This window comes from Coregonus lavaretus (assembly GCF_964263955.1).
Source record: "Coregonus lavaretus genome assembly, contig: HAP1_SCAFFOLD_794, whole genome shotgun sequence".
Lineage (NCBI taxonomy): Eukaryota > Metazoa > Chordata > Actinopteri > Salmoniformes > Salmonidae > Coregonus > Coregonus lavaretus.
The window spans coordinates 61,178-88,447 of NW_028161067.1; the positions used below are offsets into that span (position 1 = coordinate 61,178).

Below are 27,270 nucleotides of genomic sequence, written 5' to 3' on the forward strand. Positions count from 1 at the left end.
GCCTAACTCTGCTTTCTGTTGTCGCCATCAGGCTGCAGTGGTGACCTTCACTACCGTGACCCACAAGGATGAAACTTCCCAGACCAGTCTCACCCTCAGCAGGGGAAAGAGAAGCTACCCAGACCTACACACCTTTGTGCAGGACATGAAGGACGAGTAAGTTGCTCTTTGGCTTCCCCATGCATCCCCTAGATATGTTCCCTATCTCAATTGCATACTCCTCGTGTCCTCTCTTCTCAAAACCCATTGGATGAGAAAGCCAGAGGTCCCGCCCTTCTGACCTTCTCATCCAATGGGTTTTGAGAAGGAGGTGAGGAGATTGAGAGTCTCCCATAGTCTCGGGCCAATACAAAGGACTCAACGGACCAAATAACCAATCAGGGATGTCTGGGTGTGGCCTAGTTCCATAGAGGTCCATCCTTAACGTAGTCTAAGATAATAGAGGTAATGTCCATCCATAACGTAATCAAAGATAATAGAGGTAATGTCCATCCATAACGTAATCTAAAATAATAGAGGTAATGTCCATCCATAACGTAATCTAAAATAATAGAGGTAATGTCCATCCATAACGTAGTCTAAGATAATAGAGGTAATGTCCATCCATAACGTAATCTAAGATAATAGAGGTAATGTCCATCCATAACGTAATCTAAAATAATAGAGGTAATGTCCATCCATAACGTAATCTAAAATAATAGAGGTAATGTCCATCCATAACGTAATCTAAAATAATAGAGGTCATGTCCATCCATAACGTAGTCTAAGATAATAGAGGTAATGTCATGTAGTTCATTGTGTACTTGCATTTATTTACTTTTCAGCCATTGGAATCTGCTGAGTGAGAATATGCGTGCCGGGGTGAGTTATAGTCACCTCTAAAGTAGTTAATGTTGGTAAAATGGACCAAACATTCATTTGTGGAAATCCTGCAGGACCTTTAATCCTGAACCACTGCTTTAATTGACTAGCTTGAGTAAATGGTTCTACGTTTTATATCAGTGCAGCCCCTTTAACAAACTAACTCTGGATGGTCTTTTAACATTGCAGATGAGCAGACATGAGTTTAGTGCCAAGTGCATGGATATTGTAGCATGGGTGATGGAGTCTACATCCACTGTGGTTGTTCCCGCCCTTGACCTCACCATGCAGATAGAGCTCTCTGATTCGCCAAGCTCTTCTGGATCAGGAAGTAATGAGGCAGGAGAGGTGACCTCTCTTGGCCGCAGCGTCAGATTCAGCTGTAGTGGAGGACCCAGCAGGTGCACCAGCGCCAGAACCGCCTGCAGCACACGCACTCCCACGCCTTTCCCCTCCTCTCACAGGTACCTAGCCCTATCCCCTCCTCTCACAGGTACCTACCCCTCTCCCCTCCTCTCACAGGTACCTAGCCCTATCCATGCCTCTCACAGGTACCTACCCCTCTCCCCTCCTCTCACAGGTACCTAGCCCTATCCATGCCTCTCACAGGTACCTACCCCTATCCCCTCCTCTCACAGGTACCTAGCCCTATCCATGCCTCTCACAGGTACCTAGCCCTATCCCCTCCTCTCACAGGTACCTAGCCCTATCCTCTCCTCTCACAGGTACCTAGCCCTATCCCCTCCTCTCACAGATACCTAGCTCTATCCCCTCCTCTTTTTGCAGGTCTTTCCTGTTATAGGTACAAATATCCATTCCAGATCCACTTAGTGAGAAATACTACTTAGATACTACACAACCACTCTAAAAAGTTTACTCTAAATGTTAATGTTTGGACTGAGTGTGGTTTGAGATGGTTCACAATGCTTCCTTTGAATAACAATAACAAGGTTGAGTTTGTGTCCCAAATTCTTGGATCATATTTTTTTATTTTGTTACCATGTATTATTAATTTCTATTGTGCATTCTGCAGGTGTTTGACCTCTTTGCTGAGTGAGGACAATGAGCGATATGTCTCCTCACCTGAGGGTGGCGATAGAGAGATGAGACACAGACCACACTCAGCACCACTGAGATCTGTGTTTGGCATCTCTGAGGACTCTGTCTTCGACATGGTCCAGAGCGGCCAGTCGCAGGGCGACATCGTACCGCCGCCCAAACGGAGTAGACAGGAGAAATACAGACCTAGCAAAATGTCAACGGACGGCAAGTTTATGATGGGTATTGTCGAGTTGGTTATAAACCTTCTCAACTCCAGATGGGCTGAGCTAATGCGAAGTGTCAGTCAGGGAACTCTAGTTCTGCTGACTGGAAGTATCTCAGCAAGTCAACAGTTTGCCCAAGAGATGCTAAGCATGGCGACTTCTAAGATGTATTCCCATGCCATAGAGCATATTGCGCTCGGCCACAAGTCTCCCCTTGAGTTAGAGAGGGAGCTTGAGGCCATCTTGGGTCCTCTGGCTGGACAGGTCATAGTCATCATCATAGATAGCATCATCAAGGCTAAAACCAACGGAGGAAATGAGGGGAGAGCGACCAGCCCCTTGACCTATTTTCTAACTGCCATTTCGGCAGAAATACAAAGCCTAGTGGTTCACAGATCGGCTAGCAGACCATCCACCAGACTGTCCAACAACGACCCACTGCTGAACATTTCCAAGTCGAAGGTCTTAAGATCAGTTCTGCTCAAAATGGCAGAGCTCTTTGGCCAAGGTCCAAGTGAAACCTGTCTAGTTCCACTAGTCCAGAGTCAGTCCAACAACTCCATTTGCGACTGGACTGTGAATGCAGGCACCATTCATCCAAGTACATTTCTGTCCGACAACAGAATGATAGAAGTGTCATCCGATGTTGTGGATCTTGTACTTGAGGTTTTTTGGATAACAGGATTTTTGGATAACAGGAACCCGTCAAGGCCACAGAGTGCCTGCTCCCACAACTCAGCTAGTGGAGCAATAGATATGAGAGCTCTTGCTGGGGACTTGGTCAGACAGGTGTCTGTCAAACTCAGCCCGTTTGTCTCTGAGAGTCAACTCTCCACCATGTCCATGACAGATCTGTCATCATCTTTTTCTGACTCCACCTTGAAGCAGTTGTGTTCTCGCTCTGTTGTTGCTCTGGTAACTGCCTGTCAAGCAATCAAAACAGAGCTCGAGAACCAGAGACCTACCAACCTGGCAGCCAGAGACCTACTATCGTCTCTGGTAGAGACCATTGAGGACATGGATATCTCTGACATCCTCCGGGGCCCGTCGGCCATTTTGGAGGTGGCTGCTGTGATAAAGCACCCAGAGATGTCCACCTCGACAATATACAGATCTCTGCTTCTCGACTCATCTCTCGCCTCCTCTAAGATGGTCACTGAGAGCATTATCTTCAACAACCCATGCCCATCAGAGGAGAATGTGAGTATTCAGAAGGAGCTCCCTGCTGATAAAGTTGACATCCTCCATGGTCAACCAGTGGAGGAGTATATTGTCAAAGCTGAGCAATGCATCACTCAGGTCATTCAGGATGCAGCTGTGACATATACTGCTGCGCTGGATAAAACCGACACTTGTGGGAAACTGTCGGAAATCCTATCTGTCCATGTTTCCTCAGAGAATATTGAGGAGGCATCCTCTGATCTCTTTGGTGGAATTATTTCCGACCTGCTTGAGGTATATGAGGTCAATAAGGCCTCCAAGCGTACGAAATCAGGTCGCAAAATGTTCTGGGTGGAAGTGAGTTCAGGTTCCCAGAAGATTTATACCAAAACCCTGGACAAACTAAGGAAGCTGTTCACCTCCCACCATCTCACTGAGGGAAAAAATACTCCTGTGCAAATCGAGCTTTCTGCAACTGGACTACTTGTAACTGAGGCCACTGTGCAGGAATCTCCTGTAACTGAGGCCACTTTGGCAGTGTCTCCTGTACAGAAGACAGACAGTAAGACCCCTTCTAAGTCCTCAGCCTCAGCCTACCAGCTCACCCTCGACACCTGCACTAAAGGGGTAATCAAACAGGTGATCTCGGTGCTGAGGGTGGACACTTCAAAGGAAAACTGCTCCGCTTCCGTTGGGGAGAGCACGTCAAATTCATCCTTCGACTTCAACCAGAAGTTGGACTCGATAATTTCGAAATTGGAGGACCTCACCATTTCGAGTGATGTGACGTCAGCCGAGATTGCCACACTCACGCGATCTCTTAGTGCAGCCAGCAGAACCTCTAACATTTCTATCCAGAGCTTTCACAGTGCTGAGTTCCGAGCTAAGGCCAAACACATTGTGAATGAGACCATTCTCAGAGCTGCTAGCAAAGCCAGCCATTCTTTGCTACAGAGCATGCCTAGCACCACCTTCTCACACCATGCGGTTTCTACAGCCGAAGATATAGTAAATATTATCATGCAAGACCTTGAAAGTGTATCCCAGTACACTGTGGACGACGCAGACTCCTTCCCACTAGGAGAGAAAAAGCTGGAGTTCCAGCTCAAACCCAGAGTTGTCTTTGACAACTTATTGGATGCTGCTCAAACCATGTACCACAGAGTAAAGGATAGACTGAACATCTTTTTCTCTTTTCCACCAGTGTCAGTCACCACAGCCAAATATGTGCTGGACTCCACCCCTGTGGAGACACTCAGACGTTCTAAGTCCGCTGACACTGCTCTTGTTGAGGACAGGAGCCGCCCTCCGTCTGTGAGAAGTGAGAAGCCTTTGTCAAAAGTCTGTTTGGCTAAAAGGTCTAAAACCCTTCTGTCTTCGAGTGGCTCTTCAACAGACCACCATGTAATTGACACATGCAGTGAGGATGTCACTCTGCCCACCAGGAGTATGTCAGTTGTGAGCAACAACAGTTTGAAGAGAGCCTCTCCTCTCCACGGCAGTGGATTGAGTGAAAGTTGCAAACCTCTTGTGGCTCTAAAAGACGTAACAGTGGCAGTCAGCCAAGAAGGCTTTAGCAAAACTGCAAAGAAGACGCTCAGCTTGATCCTAAATGTGATCAAGTGTAGAGTGGCCAACTCTGAGAGTTCATCTGTTGGGCAGATTGCAAGTGAGGAGTGTCTGATAGCCACTAACATGTTAGACTCTGTACTGGAGAGCCTTGACCAGTTGCCTGACATGAGCGCTGCCGATGAGATCACAAGGACAGAATCCCATACCTCTATCGCAATGGACGAGACAGGTTCACGGTCAATGCTTGTGAGCCAACAAGAAATAAACATATCTGACACCAATATCATAGTGAAAACTATAATGGACACATTGAAGACGGACGACCCAGAGATGACTTCAGCAGAAGAACATCTGGATAGGCTCCTGTCAGTTGAAGCCCTTCAAGGTGCATCTGGCAACCTGATCGCAAAGGTCCATGGTCTCATTCAGGAGATAACCATAAACCGTCAGCTTCAATCCATGGTTGGCCACAGAAGCCTCTCTCAACCAGCGCTGCCTAAACCAGCCCTGAGGAAGCTGTCAAAGGACGATGCCTCAGAGCTCATTTACAACTTTGCCCAGACTTCTGTTAGGAGACTCCTGGGGCAGTGTATGGGAAGGCCTTTGCCACCATCAGCTGAAATGGTTTTGGATCAGGTCATCAAGTTGATGACAGACGTGGTGATGGACAGCCTGACTTATGTGTCCAAGTCTACAATGGAGGATGGTAAGTGAAAGTACCTCTTTTCATCTGCATAGGACTTAATTGTAACATGATGCTCAATACATTGCGTTTTATGATGTGAAATTCACTGGTTGTGTCCAAAATGGCACCTTCTTCCATATTTAGTGCACTACTTTTGACCAGACCCTATGGGTCCTGGTCAAAAGTAGTGCACTATAAAGTGAAGAGAATGCCATTTGGGATGCAGTGACTGACTTCAATGGCTGCGTCCTCTTCTCCCAGTTATTGTACACAGGTCGGTCACACTAGCGTGCTCTTCTCACTCAGACACCAGCAATGCCACAAGTGACATCACTCATGGTGTTGTAGCTGACCTTAATGCTACTGAGGAATTCCCTGCCAGGAGCCTTAGCCCGGCTGATGTAAAGGCTGACGGCATGGCCCGCCTTCCCTCTGCCAGAGGGGAAGAGACTAAGAAGAACAGGAAGTGGCGTTTCCTACCGAAAATGCATAAGTTTCCAAAGATCATGATTAAGGTAGGGTGCTCTGTGTTTTGAGATTACATCTGTAAGGCAGGGCTGAATTTTACCCTACAGATTCACTACACCCCTATTGTCTCTCAGCATTAGAACAAAACTGTTGTCATTGTCTTTAGGAGGTTGAGTGAGGACGCTGTAATGCAATCCTAATACACATGGGAGAGAGTCAATGGCTATGTCCCAAATGGCACCCTATTCCCTATATAGTGCACTACTTTTTACCAGCGCTCTATGGGCCCTTTTCAAAAGTAGTGCCTTACGTAGCGAATAGGGTGCATTTTGGGATGCACACTCTGTATTTTACACAGGCTCAGTTGTCCTGATGTGTTTTGTCAACAGCTGTTCAAGACAAAAGGGGAACCGAAGAGCCACCCTAAACAGGATGCACTGCCTACCAAACGTCTCAGAGAGACTCATATTTCACAGGGTAAGTGATAAGCATCGATAATGTCATATTGATGTATCACCCTATGACAAGCTTGTTAAAACAGTGACAACAGATACAGGCAGACCGACGGACAGACAGGCAGACGGACAGGCAGGCAGACAGACAGACAGGCAGGCAGGCAGGCAGGCAGACGGACAGGCAGACAGACAGACAGACAGACAGACAGACAGACAGACAGACAGACAGACAGACAGACAGACAGACAGACAGGCAGACGGACAGGCAGGCAGACGGACAGGCAGGCAGACAGGCAGACAGACAGACAGGCAGACAGACGGACAGGCAGACGGACGGGCAGGCAGACAGACAGGCAGGCAGGCAGACGGACAGGCAGGCAGACGGACAGGCAGGCAGACGGACAGACACAAACACACACATTCATTTTCTGATTATGAAATGTTCTTATGACAGATGCTGAGTGTGAGGTTCCAGAGGTTCCATCCACTTCCCCTCCCAAGGAGGACCTGACAACCACACCGGCCCCTGCTCCCCAGGAGTCCCAGTCCCGTAAACGCCCACTCATAGTCAGGGTGTTACACGCTCTCTCCAGAGCCATCTCCAAACCATTCAGAGGAGCTTCTGGGAAGAAGAATTAGCCAAATGCCTGATTTTATTAATATTATATTTTAATCAGAGCCTTTATTTAATAAAACATTACTGCATTGATTTCTGTCTATAATAGTCTTCATGTATGTGCAAGATAACGGTAAAGTACTTCAAATCACATAGTCAAAAGTATTCATAGTGAAGTACCGTTTATGATTATTGATTGTGGAAATACACATAATACAGAAAAGTTGTTGTCACATACAAAGACAGACATAAAGGAGAACTCCGTAGACCAGTCACATTCTCAAGCCATAACTAAATCCATGAATGGATCTCCTATAAGATGACAGGAGAACATTTGTAACACTTTCTATGAATCCAGGCTCTGTCGCAGCCGGCCGCGACCGGGAGACTCATGGGCGGCGCACAATTGGCCCAGCATCGTCCAGGGTAGGGGAGGGAATGGCCGGCAGGGATGTAGCTCAGTTGATAGAGCATGGCGTTTGCAACGCCAGGGGAGTGGGTTCGTTTCCCACGGGGGGCCAGTAAAAAAAAATATATACATATATATATTTATTCACTAACTGTAAGTCGCTCTGGATAAGAGCGTCTGCTAAATGACGACAAAAAAAAAAAAAAAAAAAAAAAAAAAAGCCTATATCTATAATGCATACACTCAAGTCATTTACATTTACATTTACATTTTAGTCATTTAGCAGACGCTCTTATCCAGAGCGACTTACAGTTAGTGAATACATAGATATATATATATTTTTTTATACTGGCCCCCAGTGGGAATCGAACCCACAACCCTGGCGTTGTGACCACTGCGCCACTCAGGAGTATTTACATTTTACATTTTAGTCATTTAGCAGAAGCTCTTATCCAGAGCGACTTACAGTTAGTGAGTGCATACATTCTTTTATTTGTTTATTTTATTTTTATTCTTTTTTTATATATATATATATTTTTTTTTCATACTGCCCCCCCGTGGGTATCGAACCCACAACCCTGGGGTTCATACTGTCATACACTCATAATGACTTAATTGAGTTAAGTGTTAAGTTAAGTGCAGTTATAAACACATAATGAGGGCTTATTATGTATTTCTTGCAATAAAAAAAGAAAAATGCTACTAGTTTATTAAATATTCATGACTGCTATTGCACGGCTCATGTCCACACTTCTGTACAATAGGGGGCAGTAATGCACCATAACGTTGGATGCCAACTGTCTATAAACCCCACTGAAGAAGAAAAAGCTACTCATGTAATGCATGCTGGAAAGCAGACAAAAACTAATGATTTGCAAGAGATCTAAACACAATTTATAAGCTACTGAACAACAAGTCCAAGAAAGCATTGCTAACCGCGTTTGCACTTTGAACAGATTTCTCGACAATAATAATGGAAGATGTGACTGGGGCTCAGCTCATTGCAGAGGCACTAAAAGCTCAGGTGAAGTGTGTGCAATTTATATAAAACAGTGTTATACTGTGTAACCGTGTTGCTAAGAATATATTAGTCGCTGATCATGTCCTTGGCAGTGAGAATGTAGCACTACGAGTTGTGAAAGTGTGCCATAGGTCATTGCACTGGTATAGCTAACTATTAATATTGTTGTAGAAAAACATTTAGATGTTTATGTGGAATAGCATATGTTAACATAGTGAGTTTTTGTCCTGGGTCCGCCTGGGTCCTGCAGTCGGTGAAAAGCAATTGCACTGCCTGCATCTCAGAACTGCGGCTGCCTTGATCTCATGAGGTTATCGTTGCCCGCGTGTGCATGACGTCAGAGAAAGTCGGGATCAAGTCGGACACAAATCTAACCAGCATGCATTGGGCGGTGATCGCTGGTAATCGATTCTGCGCAGACCTGGCTCATCTCAAATGGGCCTCTTGTCTATGATCTGTCGGCATGGTTATACTGGCCTGTGGCCTTGTTGGAGGCCTTGATGATATCGGAGGGGGGCTCCCATTTGAAGCAGGGCTCCAGATTGGCCATCTTTATGGTCATTATTGAGGACAGGGTGCCATCCAATGCTAGGCTGTTTCTTCTCTTGGTTTTGTTCAGTCCCACAACTGAAAACACCCTCTCAGCATCTGCGTTTGCATGGGGCAACACCAGGACAAGCTTGGCGACGGCAGCAAGCCTCTCGAATTCTTTGGCTCCTGTCACCTATGGAAAATGCACCAAAACACAATGGAAAAACATACCTTGATTTTTTATTGATTAATACTGTGAATATACTGTAGGTTGATCCATTAACAAAGTTCAGATAAAAACATGCATAATTTGAAACATGCATGACACATATATGCATGCAACAATTTTAAGCAACAGATGTAGCCAAGCCACACCTGCCAAAAGAAAAGACAAAAAAGGAAAAAAAAATTACATTATGCTTCCGGGTTGCCATTTCAGCCCAGAAGCTTTCCATTTCAGTTTAGTCCTGCAGGGATATCATTGGCATGGTCTGATAATTTAGAAACTCCTCACCCAGAAGGTCATGCTCCTCTGGCCAATGGTATGGGAGGAGATGGGGAAACCTATTTATGAAAGTAGAGTTACAAGTTGTTACGTTTTAGGTATATAGTCATCAACCAGCAGCAGTTCATACACATCTTTGAGGAGAAGCCACATAAGAATATCTCATGTGCAGTTTAGGAGTGAACACACCTCATCATAAAACACAGGGTATTTTAGCTAAGATGAAAGACAATAATTAGAGAAAAAAAACGAACCTTTCAACAAAGTACAGGACATCTTCGATGTCACTTTCAGCCCTCTGCCGTACATCTACAAATTGTGCGTGCTTGATCAGTGGCTCTTCCAGTGGCAGCTTCTTAAGTGCATAGTCCACAGCACTTGTCAGGAAACACAACACAGCTTCATGGAATGAATCCACCTGCTGTGGTGTGATGTCACCCTCGTCGAGTAATCTGTTAATTTTAGCCCTGGTTGTGAACCCAATACAGCATATCGGTATAATGTACAAGGCTAAATATCACATATCACAGTGTTTGATCATAATAATAGTCAAATACTAACCTGGTAAATGGTTTGCCTTTTCTTCAAAGGCAATTTCACAAGGCTCCTCATGGCACTGCAGAGCTGCTGGAACCATAAACTTGGAACATAGCTTGCGTACGAATTTCACCATCTATAACAGACATTTACAAAAATAGTAGGTGAAACCTGTTTTAGAGGACCCCTGCAGATATCAGCAAGAAACACAGAATGGAAAAAAACTGCAAAATCCAATCCCACCTCATCATGTAACAAAAATATTGATGACTGCTCTCTCTGAAGCAGCAAGTTGAAAGAAGTGAAAGTTGGTACGGTGGCTTGGAAGAACAGCAGGTACACTTCTGTCATGGGGACAGTGAATGTCTGCACAAGTCTCTTGAACCTGGCCTGATTTTCATCTTGAATCAATCAATAAATAACACAAAACAAGAGGTTGTCATTAATACAAGTATGTGACTAACAATCCATGTAGTTGCTGCATAATGAAATTGAAAATTGATGACCATACTAGCAGATTTGTAGTAGCTGGCCAGAGGTTCATACAGCCTCAGGATCCTGGTCACACAACGTTCAAGGCTTAGCCAACGGACCGAGATATGCAGGAGGACCTCCATGTACTCCGCTTCATGGAGCTCACAAAACTCTGTTTTAGACATTAAATCCATATCATATATTTTCTACAGCTCAGCATTTCAGTATTACACTTAATAGTATCAAACATGCATACCTGACAGGTATCCTTTCCGATTTGTGCTACCCTTGAACCAGTAACCGATGTCCACTACCATATCCTCCAAATCAAAACCGGACACCTGCAATGCATAAATCAATCGTAACGCATTCAGTCAATGCATGTAATTAGGATACAAATAAAAAGTTACATGTAAAGATAAATCAGGCCTTAACTCACTTTAAAAAATCTTTAAAAAATCCCACTCCTGCAGCTTTGGCGGTGTTATGTGCCACATGACAAGGACAACCATGAATATAGGTGTTGGAATGCTTCTGGAGCACCCTAGAGGCAATGGAATTACGTGGTCCAATGTTCACAGCTGCATTGTAAACTGAGAGACCAAAGCAGTTCTCCCAAGGGATGCCATGCTCCTCTATGGTGGAGTTAATTTTGGTGAAGATCTCACTTGCTGGCCCACATCTCCTCCCACTTGTTGTGCACATATTTAAGAACTGGTGGACAACTTTGCTGCCCATGAAGACCCGGACAGTAAGCGGGTTCATCTTTTCCACTCCTATAATGACAAGTTAGAATCATACAGATGTTCATGTTATTAGATGTTTAAAAATACACAAAGCACATGTTTTGCAGATGAGAAAAATCTCAAATAGTTTGTGAAATACCAGTGTCATTCGACCCATCCGTAACAAGGGTATACGGGGCTTTTTTCATCTCCTTCACAAGCTCCTGTGTGAAATATGGTGCGAGTGCTTCATTGGTAATGCAGGATGACTTAGTCCTGGCACACCTGTACTCCTGCGCTGTCTTCGAATCTCCGAAACATTATTTTAGGAGAGGCCCCAGGTGGTCCGCAAAGGCTAGGGGGACGTTGTGAACTACCAACCCAGCTGTCATTTTGACCTCAGCCCTTCTTGTCTGTAAGAAATTAAAAATTATTAATCCTCCCAAAAGACCATAGTTTATTTAAAATAGACGCCTGCGATAATAGGGCACAGGTAAAAAACACATTCAGCAACTAAGATCTCAAATTAAGAAAACTGGACTGTACTACACTGAAATACAAACCACAAATTAGTCAAAACTATCAACCATGACTTTACCGTGATCAACTAGAACACAAAACTCTTGATTGAACCTTGACAGAATCATTACACATATCATACCTTAACCTCTTGTGCAGACATACCCCCAACAGATGGAACGGCCATTGCATATTGGGATATTGTGGCTGTGGACAGGAGAGCTCGTTGCTTATCTTGGTGGCCTTTTGCTTTTTATATGGCGCACTACATCTGTCACACCCTGGTGGCAACATGAGTTTTCAATACGGCAGACTGCACACCAGTAGTGCATGTTGAGGCTCCCTCTGGTAATAAATGGCCATGAAGAGGTCCACTCATTTTTGAAAATGGATCTATATGTTGCTGCTCCAGCCAGAGCACGACTCTTCTGGCCCTGCTGTTGGATTGGGGGGGTCTCTTCTTTCTGTCCCTCTGTGTCTTCTTCCATCTGCCCTGTTGGTTGTTCTATTTGTCCTGTCTGTTGCTCCTCTGCATGTGCGTCAATCTGTCCTGTCTGTTGCTCCTCTGCTTGTTTGTCAGTCTGTCCTGTCTCCTGCTCTCTCTGTCCTTTGTGTTGCTCCTCTGTCTGTTGTCCTGTCGTTTCTATCAATCGTTCTGGCTGTTCTGTCAGTGTGTTTGTCTGTCTTTTCTCACTTGGCTGGTTCTTTAAATAAAATAAAAGGTTTCGCTTTTGTCCTGGCAAAGGTCTCTTACGGGACATCTTTGAAACCTTAAACAATTAAAATGGTCATGTTGGTTTAATAACTCTACTCTCAGTTACAAAAACATACCTACTTCTATTGCACACATTTCCTGTATTTATGTTAAATTCTTTGGAATACATCTTACCTGTTCGAAATCAGCTGAGTTTACATTCACCACACTAAATCATGTTCACACGCACAAACAAATAATTTATTTCAAGATTTAAAGTTTAAGAGAGTGAGTATTCAATTGGACGACATTTCATTGTTACATACCTAGTCTCAGCTCAGCTTCTTATCAGACTTCTTCAGGGCGGCAGGTAGCTTAGTGGGTAAGAGCGTTGTGCCAGTAACCGAAAGGTTGCTGGTTCTAATCCCCGAGCCGACTAGGTGAAAAATCTGTCGATGTGCCCTTGAGCAAGGCACTTAACCCTAATTGCTCCTGTAAGTCGCTCTGGATAAGAGCGTCTGCTAAATGACAAAAAAAAAAAAAAGGTAGTGACCTGCTCATCTTATGTTGACTTTCACGGCAATGGTATCTCTTCTTCTGTCGCTAACTTCGGGGTGCAGCACATATGGTTCATTGGCGCTCATCAGCGCCATCTACCGTCGGGGAGTTTGAAAAAAGGAACGAACGAGTCTCTGCCGATTTTTTTTGCTTGAGAAATTGGATGTGTGGTGTGAGTGCGTGTGAAAACAGGCAAAAACGTGTGTCACACGGCGAAAGCGTGAGAGTTGGCAGCTCTGTGTTAACACCCTTGTTGATGCATGCCAATGTGTGTGTCAATGCAAAGAAAATCTAAACTACATTGTAACAATTCATATACAATTCAGAATGAAAATGTATGCACTCACTAACTGTAAGTCGCTCTGGATAAGAGCGTCTGCTAAATGACTAAAAATGTTTTAAAAAATGTAAATATACTGTATCTACATGTATCTCTCTACAGAATGTAGAATATATGTTTGGAATAGTTGGTGTTCCAGTCATTGAAGTAGCTATGGCAGCTCAAGCCTCAGGAATCAAGTATGTGGGAATGCGCAATGAACAAGCCCTAAGCCACCTTTTTATTACTAAACCAGCTCTCCCCAAATCATGTGATATTAACTACCCTTACATAGACTACAGGAGCGTGTAGTGTGTGAGGGTCAGTTTCATAGCTTTTTTGCATTGCTAATTATGTCTGCCTGTCTGTCTGACCCTTTGTGTGTCTGTCTGCCTGTCTTCCTGTCTTTCCCTCTGTCTGTCTGTTCCTCTCCAGTCCAGGTGCATGTCTGGTTGTGTCTGGACCGGGACTCATCCATTCACTTGGTGCAATGGCCAATGCTAACATGAACTGCTGGTATGCTAGAACTCCACAAACAGAAGACCCTACTACTCATGTTCAGTGGCCTTTCAAAAGAAGGGATGCTATCCGCACACTGCAAAAAATGATCTGAGGACTCCAAACTATCTCAGCTTGTCAGTTGATGTCATTGTGTGATACCTCTCTCTCTGTAGGCCTGTGATTGTTATTGGAGGCTCCTCTGATCAAAACCAAGAGACCACTGGGGCGTTTCAAGAGTTTCCACAGGTACCGATTCAACCATGACATTTATGACTATTGAACATTAGGGGATGGTATCCCGGGACACAGATTAAGCCTAGTCATGACCTAAAAAGCAAACTCAATAGAGAATCTCTGTCTGGGAAACTGGCCCTAGCAGTTTAATTGCTGAAAGAGGAAATCATTTGTTATTTGTGGTCCTCTTTCTCTGTCAGGTGGAGGCATGCAGATTGTACAGTAAGTTCTCTGCTAGGTCTAGCAGTCTGGATATGATCTCCTCAGTGGTAGAGAAGGTATACAGTCTACTCTGACTCCCTCTGTGTAGTCCTCTTCATATCATTTGGTATCACCTGCAATTGTCTGTTTTCTGACCTCTAATTTTCCAGCTTAGCAAGGTACCTTAACTGCTTCATAAGAGCACAGCACAGCCTTAATTGATCTGAATGGAAGGGTGTTTGGTCTGTCTAAGGCAGCACGCACTAGCATGTATGGACGTCCAGGTGCTGTATACGTAGACATATCTGGGGACATGGTCAATGCTAAATTGGACAGGAGCAGAGCCAGGTTAGTGGCCATCACTGTCTTTCATCCATTTAAAATGTATACTAATGCGTTACTGTTGAATATGTATACCTCTGAATTCACATCACCGTAGTCATTTTTATTTTATTTTGTTATACCTTTTAACGTCTGAAGTGAACCAGAAATTAAATTACTTAGAAAATATAGCACTATATCAAAATATTCTCATCAGAGAATAGCAATAAGCCTCGATAGACCTTCATGATGTATTTACATATGCAATACAGTTGCTAGGTAACATGTTTAATGTTTGACCTATTATTTATTATTTCCTTTGTCAGAGAGGTGCCCTGTAGTCCACCTCCTCCTGTGAGTATGGCTGACCATATGGCGATCACAGAAGCACTGGCGGTCCTGAAAGGAGCCAAACGGACTTTACTCATCATTGGCAAAGTTAGGCATTGCTTTTTTAATAGCCAGATCATCTGGGGGAAACAGAACTAAAATGTTGCATAATTGCGTCAGATACTTGGTTAAGGTCTGGGGAGATGTTAAGAGAAAGATACTAACGCCACTTGCGAAGTTTCCACCCCCCTAAACGGAAACTCTCTGCAAGTTTCAGGCAAGTTTATGGGCCAAATGTCCCCTCCCCTTCTGAAATTGAAAAGATGCGAGTACCTGCGAAATCGTGATTTGTCCAAATGATTAGTGGTGAAAAATCAGCGTACCGGAACAAAGTTGTCACATCCCAGTCTGTTGACAGACGCTACTTCCAGTTATGTTACGTGCGTCTGTCCAGGAGAGATCAATAGCCAGGTGAGACGCACTGTAACACATATAGCACTGTACCACAGCCGGGGCGGCAAGTAGCTTAGTGGTTAAGAGCGTTGTGCCAGTAACCGAAAGGTCGCTGGTTCTAATCCCCGAGCCGACTAGGTGAAAAATATGTTGATGTGCCCTTGAGTAAGGCACTTAACCCTAATTGCTCATGTAAGTCGCTCTGGATAAGAGCGTCAGCTAAATGACTAAAATGTAAATGTACCACGGTTCAGTCGAAAATAGGGCCACGTTCAGTCGACAAATGTTGTTGACATGATTTCTCATTCTACCTGTCCGAGAGGCACGTTCGTTCTACATGCTATATTTCTATCTGAACGTTGCACAACGTTTTGCTCAGCTGAATGCATCCCAGTTGTGAAGGCCAGTCTGTTGAAATCCGTGTGGCAGTGCCCTCTGTCTGTGTCCCTCTGCAGGTGCAGCCCATGGAAGAGCAGAGGGGGCTCTGAAGGAGCTGGTGGAGGGGTGTGACCTGCCCTTCCTGCCCACCCCCATGGGTAAAGGGGTGCTGCCTGACGATCACCCCAACTGTGTTGCTGCTGCCCGCTCCAGGTCAGCCTCTCCTTCTCTCAGCTGGCATCATATTCATGTACAGACCATTGACTGTATAAGTAGGACCAATAATTTCCCTGACCATTTGAACGGACCACGAAACTCCTGAAATCCCTATCTATAACTAGTCTCTCCTGGCCAGGTCATGTCAATGTAAACTGGTGTCAATCAAACAACTACACTACTCCTATAACTAGCCTCTTTTCATTACATTTTGTTTTGTCCCTGCTCTCCTCCTCCTCTCTTCCTATCCTCCTCCTCCTCTCTTCCTATCCTCCTCCTCCTCTCTTCCTCCTCCTCCTCCTCTTCCTATCCTCCTGGTTCTATGGTCTTGGTGGGGACTGCAGAGCTCTGCTCCAGTCTGATGTTGTGGTCCTACTTGGTGCCAGACTCAACTGGATCCTGCACTTTGGCCTTCCCCCCAGGTTTGACACCCAAGTAAAGGTCATCCAGCTAGGTCAAAGGTCACCAGTAGGGTTTCTTTTTTTTCCTTCTTTTTTTCGGATTTTCTTCTTATTCCGTTCTGATTTCTGGAATCTTCCAACAGGGATTTCTGGGAATTTTGGGAAAGTAACTGTAATTTTGCAACCCTAGTCACAGGTCATTTCATAGTGAACTACATTTCATTGTAACCAGGTATAAAGGTATTTGACTCAGTCTATTGGATTTAGTCTATCAATTATATAGCTTCTCTATAAGTCTTTGTGGTCTCTCCAAATAATGTCATGGCTGTCTTAGTGCTGTACAGTACATCTATATTTAAGCAATAAGGCCCGAGGGGGTGTGGTATATGGCCAATATACCACGTCTAGGGGCTGTTCTTAAGCACGATGCAACGCGGAGTGCCTCGATACAGCCCTTAGCCGTGGTATATTGGCCCTATACCACAAACCCCAGAGGTGCCTTATTGCTATTATAAACTGGTTACCAACGTAATTCGAACAGTCAAAATACATTTCAAATCAAATCAAAACAAATTTTATTGGCCACATGCGCGGAAATACAACAGGTGCAGACATTACAGTGAAATGCTTACTTACAGCCCTTAACCAACAGTGCATTTATTTTTAACAAAAAAGTAAAAATAAAACAACAACAAAAAAAGTGTTGAGAAAAAAAGAGCAGAAGTAAAATAAAAGAAGAGTAGGGAGGCTATATATACAGGGGGGTACCGGTGCAGAGTCAATGTGCGGGGGCACCGGCTAGTTGAGGTAGTTGAAGTAATATAGAGTTAAAGTGACTATGCATAAATAATTAACAGAGTAGCAGCAGCGTAAAAGGATGGGGTGGGGGGGCAGTGCAAATAGTCCGGGTAGCCATGATTAGCTGTTCAGGAGTCTTAAGGCTTGGGGGTAGAAGCTGTTGAGAAGTCTTTTGGACCTAGACTTGGCACTCCGGTACCGCTTGCCGTGCGGTAGCAGAGAGAACAGTCTATGACTAGGGTGGCTGGAGTCTTTGACAATTTTGAGGGCCTTCCTCTGACACCGCCTGGTATAGAGGTCCTGGATGGCAGGAAACTTGGCCCCAGTGATGTACTGGGCCGTACGCACTACCCTCTGTAGTGCCTTGCGGTCGGAGGCCAAGCAGTTGCCATACCAGGCGGTGATGCAACCAGTCAGGATGCTCTCGATGGTGCAGCTGTATAATTTTTTGAGGATCTGAGGACCCATGCCAAATCTTTTCAATCTCCTGAGGGGGAATAGGCTTTGTCGTGCCCTCTTCACGACTGTCTTGGTGTGTTTGGACCATGATAGTTCGTTGGTGATGTGGACACCAAGGAACTTGAAGCTCTCAACCTGTTCCACTACAGCCCCGTCGATGAGAATGGGGGCGTGCTCAGTCCTCTTTTTTTTCCTGTAGTCCACAATCATCTCCTTTGTCTTGGTCACGTTGAGGGAGAGGTTGTTATCCTGGCACCACACGGCCAGGTCTCTGACCTCCTCCCTCAACGTGACCCATGTTATACGGTCAGATATACCACAGCTTTCAGCCAATCAGCATTCAGGGCTCGAGTCACCCGGTTTATAAAAGGGAACGTGTGTGTGTCAGCCTTAGCATTATGTGGTGCTGCCTGGTTATTTCTGTTGTGTTTAGCTTGAGGTTTGGCCACTCCTCCAGCTGCTGTTACATGTGTCACGCACGGCGCTCTTCCTGTCGTGTCGTTGCTGGTATGTTGTAGTAACGTTCCACATACGTTATTTATGTCAAGGTCAATGTCAAGGTTGATCTGTGTGCTGAGGAGATGGGGAACAACGTGCAACCTGCTGCTGCTCTCCTGGGGGACATCAATACTATTGTCAAGCAGGTAACACAACACAGTCCTGGGGGACTGGAGATCCTGGTTTGAATCCAGGCTCTGTCGTAGCCGGCCGCGACCGGGAGACCCATGGGGCGGCGCACAATTGGACCAGCGTCGCCTAGGGTAGTGGAGGGAATGGCCGGCTCAGTTCGTAGAGCATGGTGTTTGCAACGCCAGGGTTGTGGGTTCGATTCCCACGGGGGGTATGACATTTTTTTATAACGTATGCACTAACTGTAAGTCGCTCTGGATAAGAGCGTCTGCTAAATGAGGGCAATGTGGGGCATTCTTATTTTTCCTCCACTGATGATGATATCCAATCTGTTTATTCTTACTTTTGTGAGTCAGTACCCAAGAACAACACAGTCATTTTTCAGAACACAATGAGAATTACTCAGAATGACAGTTTGTTTTACACCACTGTGCTAGTACAGGATAAAGTTGAGCTGAAGGGGATGTTAGATAGTGAGTCCATGGCTACTACTCTGCGCGCAGATATTGTACCTCGGTTGAGGGAGGCAGGAGTGGTAGAGGGGAACTTTCTAGCTCCTTCAGACATCATCCTGGTGGGTTGTGGTGGGAACAAACTAGCCCAGTGGGCATGTGTGACTTAAAAATGCAACTTTATGGCTTCTGTTATGTAGTCCCAGTGCTTATTGTTGATGGGCAGGTTGATGAACTCATTGTGGGAACTAATGTGTTGAAGTCTCTGATTAGACAGTGAGTTTCTATGTGCTCACGCAGGTGCCCGAGAGCTGTGGCTGCACCAAGGGCTAAGCTATTGTGTGTTGTCTCTTCGTGTACAGGTATGTCATTTATTTTGTCAGAATTATGTTGTATATCATTTTACTTGTATTGTATAGTGTGTTGTTAGGCACTGAATGTGTGCATGCAGCACCTGTTCTCTTTTGCCTGACCTTCAACTAGCAAGGTGCCCGAGAGCTGTGGCTGCACCAAGAGCTAACATATTGTGTGTTGTCTCTTCGTGTGCAGGTCGAATAAAAATTATCCAACCATCAGAATTCCAGTTGTGGCAGTGTCCTAATTACGTGACCTGCCGACTGGTCAGCTCAAGCCGACCGCCGGAGCTGTGCATGTGGATGAGGTGCACGACCTGCGCATGTGAATTTGTTGATGGCTTACTGTAAGTGAATATATACTGTAAACAGTGAAAGTGAATGTAGCATATTCATTAGATACAGGTATTCGTGCTTATTTGTATGTTTTGGATGAATTTGTTTATTGCATTTATTTTTTTTGGTATTTGAATGCACTAAATTACATTGTATTTTAGTGCTCTGTTGAGCCATGGAAGATTCTCAAATCCATAAGACGTGTTATGCTGGGGATTTTAGTGTGGGTAGAGGGAGGGGTGTCCTTCCATTTACACCAATTGTACAGTCAGCTCCTGGGAGTAGAGCGTTTGCTAGTCCTGAGTTTGCAAGCACTGGGAGGGGTAGGCTGTTTGTTCCACCTGACCAGGGTATCCCACCTCTGTCTTTTGAAGTACCATCATCCACAGTACTCGGTGATAATGGGATGCCTCCGAGTCAGCTTAGTGACCTTATTAAGCAGATTGGTTCAGAGATAGGAGAATCTATCAGAGCGAGTTTACTGCAGCCTGGGGTTTCAAGTCTTTCTCCTGCCCGTCCCCCTCACCAACCCCAGCAGTTTCCCCTGCCTGAGCAGTGTGGGTCAACCTTTATTGATGCGTCCAAGCTGAATCTGGTTGTGAAGTCAGATGTTAGTGCTCCACCTCTTTTTAGGGGTGATGGCTCAGATAAGTACTCTGTCCTGGAGTGGGAGGAGTTAATGGAAGTCTACCTAGAGAAGAGGGGTTACACTGGGTCTGGGAATGTTGGGGAGGTGATGTCTAGGCTCATGGGGAGGGCACGGGATGTGACCAAAGTCTGGAAGCGTAACAACCTTGTTGTCACAGATGTTAAGGCGGTGTTCAGTGTTTTCAAGCAACACTTTGGGGATACTGTCTGCTCAGGTATGCCATTAGCTGATTTCTATTCAATCAAACCATATGCTAATGAGGGTCCAATAGATTTCTGGATTAGGCTTAACAAAGCTGCAGAGGCAGCCGACCAGTACCTTGTGAGTGAGGGCAGGACCTTACCCAATCAGTGCTCAGAGTTGGCAGTCATGTTTGTACGCAACTGTCCTGATAAAGAGTTGGCCCAAGTGTTCAAGAGCAAACCCATTCGTGACTGGACAGCCAGTGAGGTACAGGATTGGTTGGATGAACTGTTAAGGGAACGTAAAGCATGTAGAACACAACTTTCACAGCAGGTTGCTGCTGTTTTTGACTGCCCTCAGGAGGGAGTGGGTCCTGTGAAAAGACCTAATGTGTCATCTTTTTCTCAATGTGGCCGTGAACCAGACCAGGCACCATCTGTATCTGAGGGTGGGACATTAAAGAAAGTTTTGACTTTGTTAGAGAAGGCTCTGGTCAGCAATACTCAGTCTGTGAGTGGCGCAGTGGTCTAAGGCACTACATCGCAGTGCTAGCTGTGCCACTAGAGATCCTGGTTCGAATCCAGGCTCTGTCGTAGCCGGCCGCGACCGGGAGACCCATGGGGCGGCGCACAATTGGACCAGCGTCGCCTAGGGTAGTGGAGGGAATGGCCGGCTCAGTTCGTAGAGCATGGTGTTTGCAACGCCAGGGTTGTGGGTTCGATTCCCACTGGGGGTATGAAAAAAATTAATAACGTATGCACTAACTGTAAGTCGCTCTGGATAAGAGCGTCTGCTAAATGAGGGCAATGTGGGGCATTCTTATTTTTCCTCCACTGATGATGATATCCAATCTGTTTATTCTTACTTTTGCGAGTCAGTACCCAAGAACAACACAGTCATTTTTCAGAACACAATCAGAATGACAGTTTGTTTTACACCACTGTGCTAGTACAGGATAAAGTTGAGCTGAAGGGGATGTTAGATAGTGAGTCCATGGCTACTACTCTGCGCGCAGATATTGTACCTCGGTTGAGGGAGGCAGGAGTGGTAGAGGGGAACTTTCTAGCTCCTTCAGACATCATCCTGGTGGGTTGTGGTGGAACAAACTAGCCCAGTGGGCATGTGTGACTTAAAAATTCAACTTTATGGCTTCTGTTATGTAGTCCCAGTGCTTATTGTTGATGGGCAGGTTGATGAACTCATTGTGGGAACTAATGTGTTGAAGTCTCTGATTAGACAGTTCAAATCAAATGACAGCTACTGGCGGGTGGCGGGTACACCAGGTTCCTCTAGCCAGTGTGATGTCAAATCTGGAGAGATGGAGAGGAGACTCCATCCCAGATAAAGTGGGCACCATTAAGTTGAAGAGAGCAGTAACGCTCCAACCCATGAGTGAGCATCTGGTGTGGGGCCGCCTACCGCCAAAGACAAAACTCTCTGTGGGCAGTACTGTTGTTGTCGAGCCCAGCACGTCTCGTTGTGTGAATCGACACATACTAGTGGGGAGAGTAGTTACGCCTCTGTGGGGGGATGGATGGCTCCCTGTGAAGATTGTGAATCCAACAACATCGCCAGTTACCCTGAGACGAAATGCTAAAGTGGCGGATGTGTACCCTTGCATTGCATTGGAGTATTTTAATGATGTCAAGCAGCAAGCAGCTCATCAGAATGTGGCAAAGGCTCAATGTGACAGATCACATGGCAGTCTGACAGCTAAGAGTTCAGTTGGTGGCAGTGTAGATAATGGCAACAGTACACTGAGGAATCTTGGACTTCAAGGCCTGTCTGTTGAGGAGTGTCCAGTTTCACAGTTCTGGAAAGATAAACTTGTCAACTTAATTGGGAAGTATGACACAGTGTTCTCTAGACATAGCCTAGATTGTGGCGAGGCAAAGGAGTTCTGCCTTCGCATACGGCTGACTGATGACCGCCCATTTCGATGACCTTATCGTAGGCTGTCTCCAGCTCATTACCAAAAACTCAGGGAAACACTGGATGATATGGAGGAAAAGGAAATCGTCAGAAAATCCAGCAGCGAGTATGCCTCACCATTGGTGCTGGTATGGAAAAAGAATGGGGACTTGCGCCTATGTACTGACTTCAGGTGATTAAATGCCCGCACAGTAAAGGATGCTCATCCCCTGCCTCATCAGGCTGATGTACTGGCCGCGCTGGGAGGTAATGCCTTCTTCAGCACAATGGATTTGACGTCAGGGTATTACAACGTGCCACTGCATGAAGAGGACAAGACATACACTGCCTTTTCCTCCCCTTTAGGTCTGCACGAGTACAATCGGTTACCTCAGGGCCTCTGCAACAGCCCGGCTACTTTTATGAGAATGATGCTGACCATCTTTGGTGACCAAAACGTTCTAAGTCTCCTTTGTTACTTGGATGATCTGATGGTTTTTGCTAAGACGGAGGAAGAGAGTCTGCAGAGACTTGAGATGGTTTTTCAGCGGTTGCAGGAGCACAACCTTAAACTGTCTCCGTCTAAGTGCAAGTTTCTGAGGAGGTCTGTAAAGTTTTTGGGCCACATCATTTCTCAGGAGGGTGTAGCCACTGACCCTGCTAAAGTTCAAACCATTTTGAATGTGACTGAGAGTGAAGCTGAGAGTGAAGCTGATGGTGTCACACCGTCTCCTATCAAAATAGGTTCTTTCCTTGGTATGGTAGTATACTATTAGCACTACATTGAGAATTGTTCCATGGTTGCTAGGCCATTGTTTCAGCTAACTACAGGTCAGAAGAAGCCTAGGAGAGGCAAGGGTAGGAAGTTCATACATACAGGGCGGCAGGTAGCTTAGTGGTTAAGAGCGTTGTGCCAGTAACCGAAAGGTCGCTGGTTCTAATCCCCGAGCCGACTAGGTGAAAAATCTGTCGATGTGCCCTTGAGCAAGGCACTTAACCCTAATTGCTCCTGTAAGGTGCTCTGGATAAGAGCGTCTGCTAAATGACCAATTATTATTAATTATTAAGAGGCCTGGTCCCCCTCGCAGGCTCACTGCTGCAGACTGGACTGCCGAATGTCGACTCGCTTTTGAAGCTTTGAAATCAGCACTAGTTGACCAGGCACTGCTGGTTCATCCAGATTTTTCTCAGCCATTTCTACTTTCCGTGGATGCATCTACTAGTGGTTTGGGAGCTGTACTATCACAAGTGCAAGATGGGAAGGACATAGCCAGGCCGATAGCTTTTGCTATTAAATCTCTTAATCATGCACAATCCAAGTATCCTGCTCACCGGCTGGAATTTCTAGCCATGAAATGGGCCATTCATGATAAATTCAGCCATTGGCTGCGAGGGCATAAGTTTACTGTGTGGACCGACAACAATCCACTCAAATATATTCTTACAAAGCCGAGACGATGCATGCGAGCAGAGATGGGTTGCAAAGCTGGCACCCTTTGAGTGGCGCAGTGGTCTAAGGCACTGCATCGCAGTGCTAGCTGTGCCACTAGAGATTCTGGTTCGAATCCAGGCTCTGTCGTAGCTGGCCGCGACCGGGAGACCCATGGGGCGCCGCACAATTGGCCCAGCGTTGTCCAGGGTAGGGGAGGGAATGGCCGGCAGGGATGTTGCTCAGTTGGTAGAGCATGGCGTTTGCAACGCCAGGGTTGTGGGTTCGATTCCCACGGGGGGCCAGTATGAAAAATACAAATGATGTATGCACTCACTAACTGTAAGTCGCTCTGGATAAGAGTGTCTGCTAAATGACTAAAAATGTAAAATAAAAATGATATCCAGTACATACAGTGGGGAGAACAAGTATTTGATACACTGCCGATTTTGCAGGTTTTCCTACTTACAAAGCATGTAGAGGTCTGTAATTTTTATCATACATACACTTCAACTGTGAGAGACGAAATGTAAAACAAAAATCCAGAAAATCACATTGTATGATTTTTAAGTAATTAATTTGCATTTTATTGCATGACATAAGTATTTGATACATCAGAAAAGCAGAACTTATTATTTGGTACAGAAACCTTTGTTTGCAATTACAGAGATCATACGTTTCCTGTAGGTCTTGACCAGGTTTGCACACACTGCAGCAGGGATTTTGGCCCGCTCCTCCATACAGACCTTCTCCAGATCCTTCAGGTTTCGGGGCTGAGATCCCCAAAGCCTACAAGAATTCTGATAGTGAAACTCCACTCAGCTGGGATGGTGCTGTGCCTGATGTTGTTAACTTGGTTGAAGATGCTTTGTCAGTCTGATCTGTGACAATCTACCAGGATTCTGATCAGTCGTCTGACACTACTAGTGTTGAGTCGGAAATTGAAAGTGTGCTGGCTCCGGATATGCTGATCTGTAGTACTCCCCAACCTGAGGTTAGACCTTTGAGCACGGTTGGTGCTGTCCGTGACATTCCTGCTAGGTTTTTGGGTGAGGGTGTTCGGACTAGACTAGGTAGATTTATTAATCGAGTGAATAGGCTAATCCAAACTATGTCTACACAGGAAATGAAACAATTCTTGGTTTCTCAGTGACGGTAGGATATTGCCTACCTTTTCTTTGTTGTGTGTATGTGGTAATCTAAGTGGGTCTTAGAGTGATTTGTGGGTTTGTCTAATATTTTTGACAATTCATGTAACTTTGTGTGTAGTTCATCAGCATAAAATGTATTTGGCATTTTTTGTATAGGGTTGAATAAGGGATTAGCTACCTCTTATTTTTCCTAATCCTTCACGGGATAGCTTTCCAGCTGATCGACCATTTGTGGGTCTAGAATTAAGGGACTACACTGGGTTACTCTGTCGCCCTGTGGGTGTGGAATGTTTTTTTTCTTTCTTTGCTTTGTTACCTTCGAGGTAATGTGTTTTGTTTTGTGTTTATAATATAGTGTAAAACAGTAGGGGTGAATGTAGTAGTGTGATGTTGTTCCCCTAGATTATGCACCAAGTTGCACACAAGGACAGTTCAACTAGGCCAGGTCAAGAGGGGATGTTAATAAGTTAATAATAATAATAATAATAATATTAATTCAATGTGGTTTTTATTTAATTACAGCTGCATAGCTAATGTAATTTTTTGGTGTACAAACATTTTTATATATCTATATTGTAAATACACCTAATTGTAAAAGACAATATAAAGATTTATGTTAACAACTTTCACCAAGCTCGCTAATTTGGGTACCTATTGTAACTCGGGAGTATTTGGGTCAGTGTTTGAGTGAGTTTCTATGTGCTCACGCAGGTGCCCGAGAGCTGTGGCTGCACCAAGGGCTAACCTATTGTGTGTTGTCTCTTCGTGTACAGGTATGTCATTTATTTTGTCAGAATTATGTTGAATATCATTTTACTTGTATTGTATAGTGTGTTGTTAGGCACTGAATGTGTGCATGCAGCACCTGTTCTCTTTTGCCTGACCTTCAACTAGCAAGGTGCCCGAGAGCTGTGGCTGCACCAAGGGCTAACATCATTTTTTTGTCTCTTCGTGTGCAGGTCGAATAAAAATTATCCAACCATCAGAATTCCAGTTGTGGCAGTGTCCTAATTAAAAGTACACAACGCAGAACGAACCACGCTACATATGCATAATGATGTAGTAAACAACATCGCTCTGCGTGGGAACTTTTGGTGGGGGGGAAGTAGCCTTTATAAGTCTCCATGGTGGGTAAAGACCATCACTTCGTTGTCTTGTTGGGAATAGTAATAATTTGTGACAGTACGCATTGTATTAGTCTAACGGTTGTTTTTAATTTAGTTTCTCACATTAAACAGACATTTGAGAAGGATTTGAGAAGCGAATTGCTTGCAGTTGTACCTATGACGCACAGACACACTAAAGCTGTAAAGTGTAGTTAGAAAAGTCAATTTACATTATTTGCAGATGTGTTCCCTTTTATTTACAAATCGAAAAATGTAACATTTGAAATGAATGTGGCAGAACAGTTAAGCATAGAGTTCCTGTGGGAGTCTTCTCCTTCAGTCTTTTTGCCTCCTATGCCTCGTTTCCCATTAGATGGGATTTTCCCAATGCCAAGTTCACCTGAGACAGCCGCTATCCAGTGTCATGTGTTGCTGAATTACAGATCTCGCTATCCCAATGTCGCTGCTGTCCATGGTGCTGAAATATCCAATCTCGGCTATTTGCATACATAGGACCAACCACACTTGACACCACACACACAAGTTAATGCTAATATCACACACACTTTTGAACATTGCACAACCTGCAACAAGACACTGAAACAGCACTTAATTTCAAGTTTGTTTGTTTCTGAATAAAGATGCGAAGAATGAAATCAATGTGTGGAAGGAGATTGGACAATGTATAGGCATTCCCTATAGCTGTATTTGACTGGAGCATGATCAGATTGCTTTGTTTCAGCCAGAATGGAAATTTGGTCTGAGAAACTATGCCCATTATAGCATGACTATTTCAGACAGAATTCACTTAATATTGTCTGTAAAAATATAAATAAGGCAATGTTTATATGACCCCCTTTCAAACATTCACATATTTATCATTTTCTTGCAGATATACAGTACATTCAGAAAGTATTCATACCCCTTAACTTATTCCACATGTTGTTTTCTTACAGCCTGAATTCAAAATGGATTCAATTATAATATTTTCTCTCACGCAGCTACATACAATACCCCATAATGACAAAGTGAAAACACGTTTTTGAAATTTTTGCAAATGTATTGGAAATGAAATACAGAAATATCTCATTTATATAAGTATTCACACCCCTGAGTCGATTAAAGCTGTGTCTTTCTGGGTAAGTCTCCAAGAGCTTTGCACAACTGGATTGTAAAATATATGCAATATACATTATATAGACAGCCATTTTTTTTTTTTGCCATAAGTTTTCAAGCCGAATTAAGTCAAAACTGTAACTAAGCCACTCAGGAACATTCAATGTCATCTTGGTAAGCAACTCCAGTGAATATTTGGCCTTGTGTTTTAGGTTATTGTCCTGCTGAAGAGGGAATTTGTCTCCCAGTGTCTGTTGGAAAGCAGACTGAACCAGGTTTTCCTCTAG

General features: G+C 44.6%; 1 long non-coding RNA gene across 1 annotated transcript; it reads left to right on the top strand.

Annotated features, from left to right (window-relative positions):
- The first annotated feature begins 6,411 nt into the window (after window positions 1-6,411).
- LOC311121129 lies at window positions 6,412-14,361 on the top strand. The gene is made up of 4 exons (XR_014612240.1): window positions 6,412-6,489; window positions 13,811-13,891; window positions 14,050-14,122; window positions 14,311-14,361. It is a non-coding gene; the product is annotated as an uncharacterized lncRNA (long non-coding RNA).
- Window positions 14,362-27,270: the final 12,909 nt, after the last annotated feature.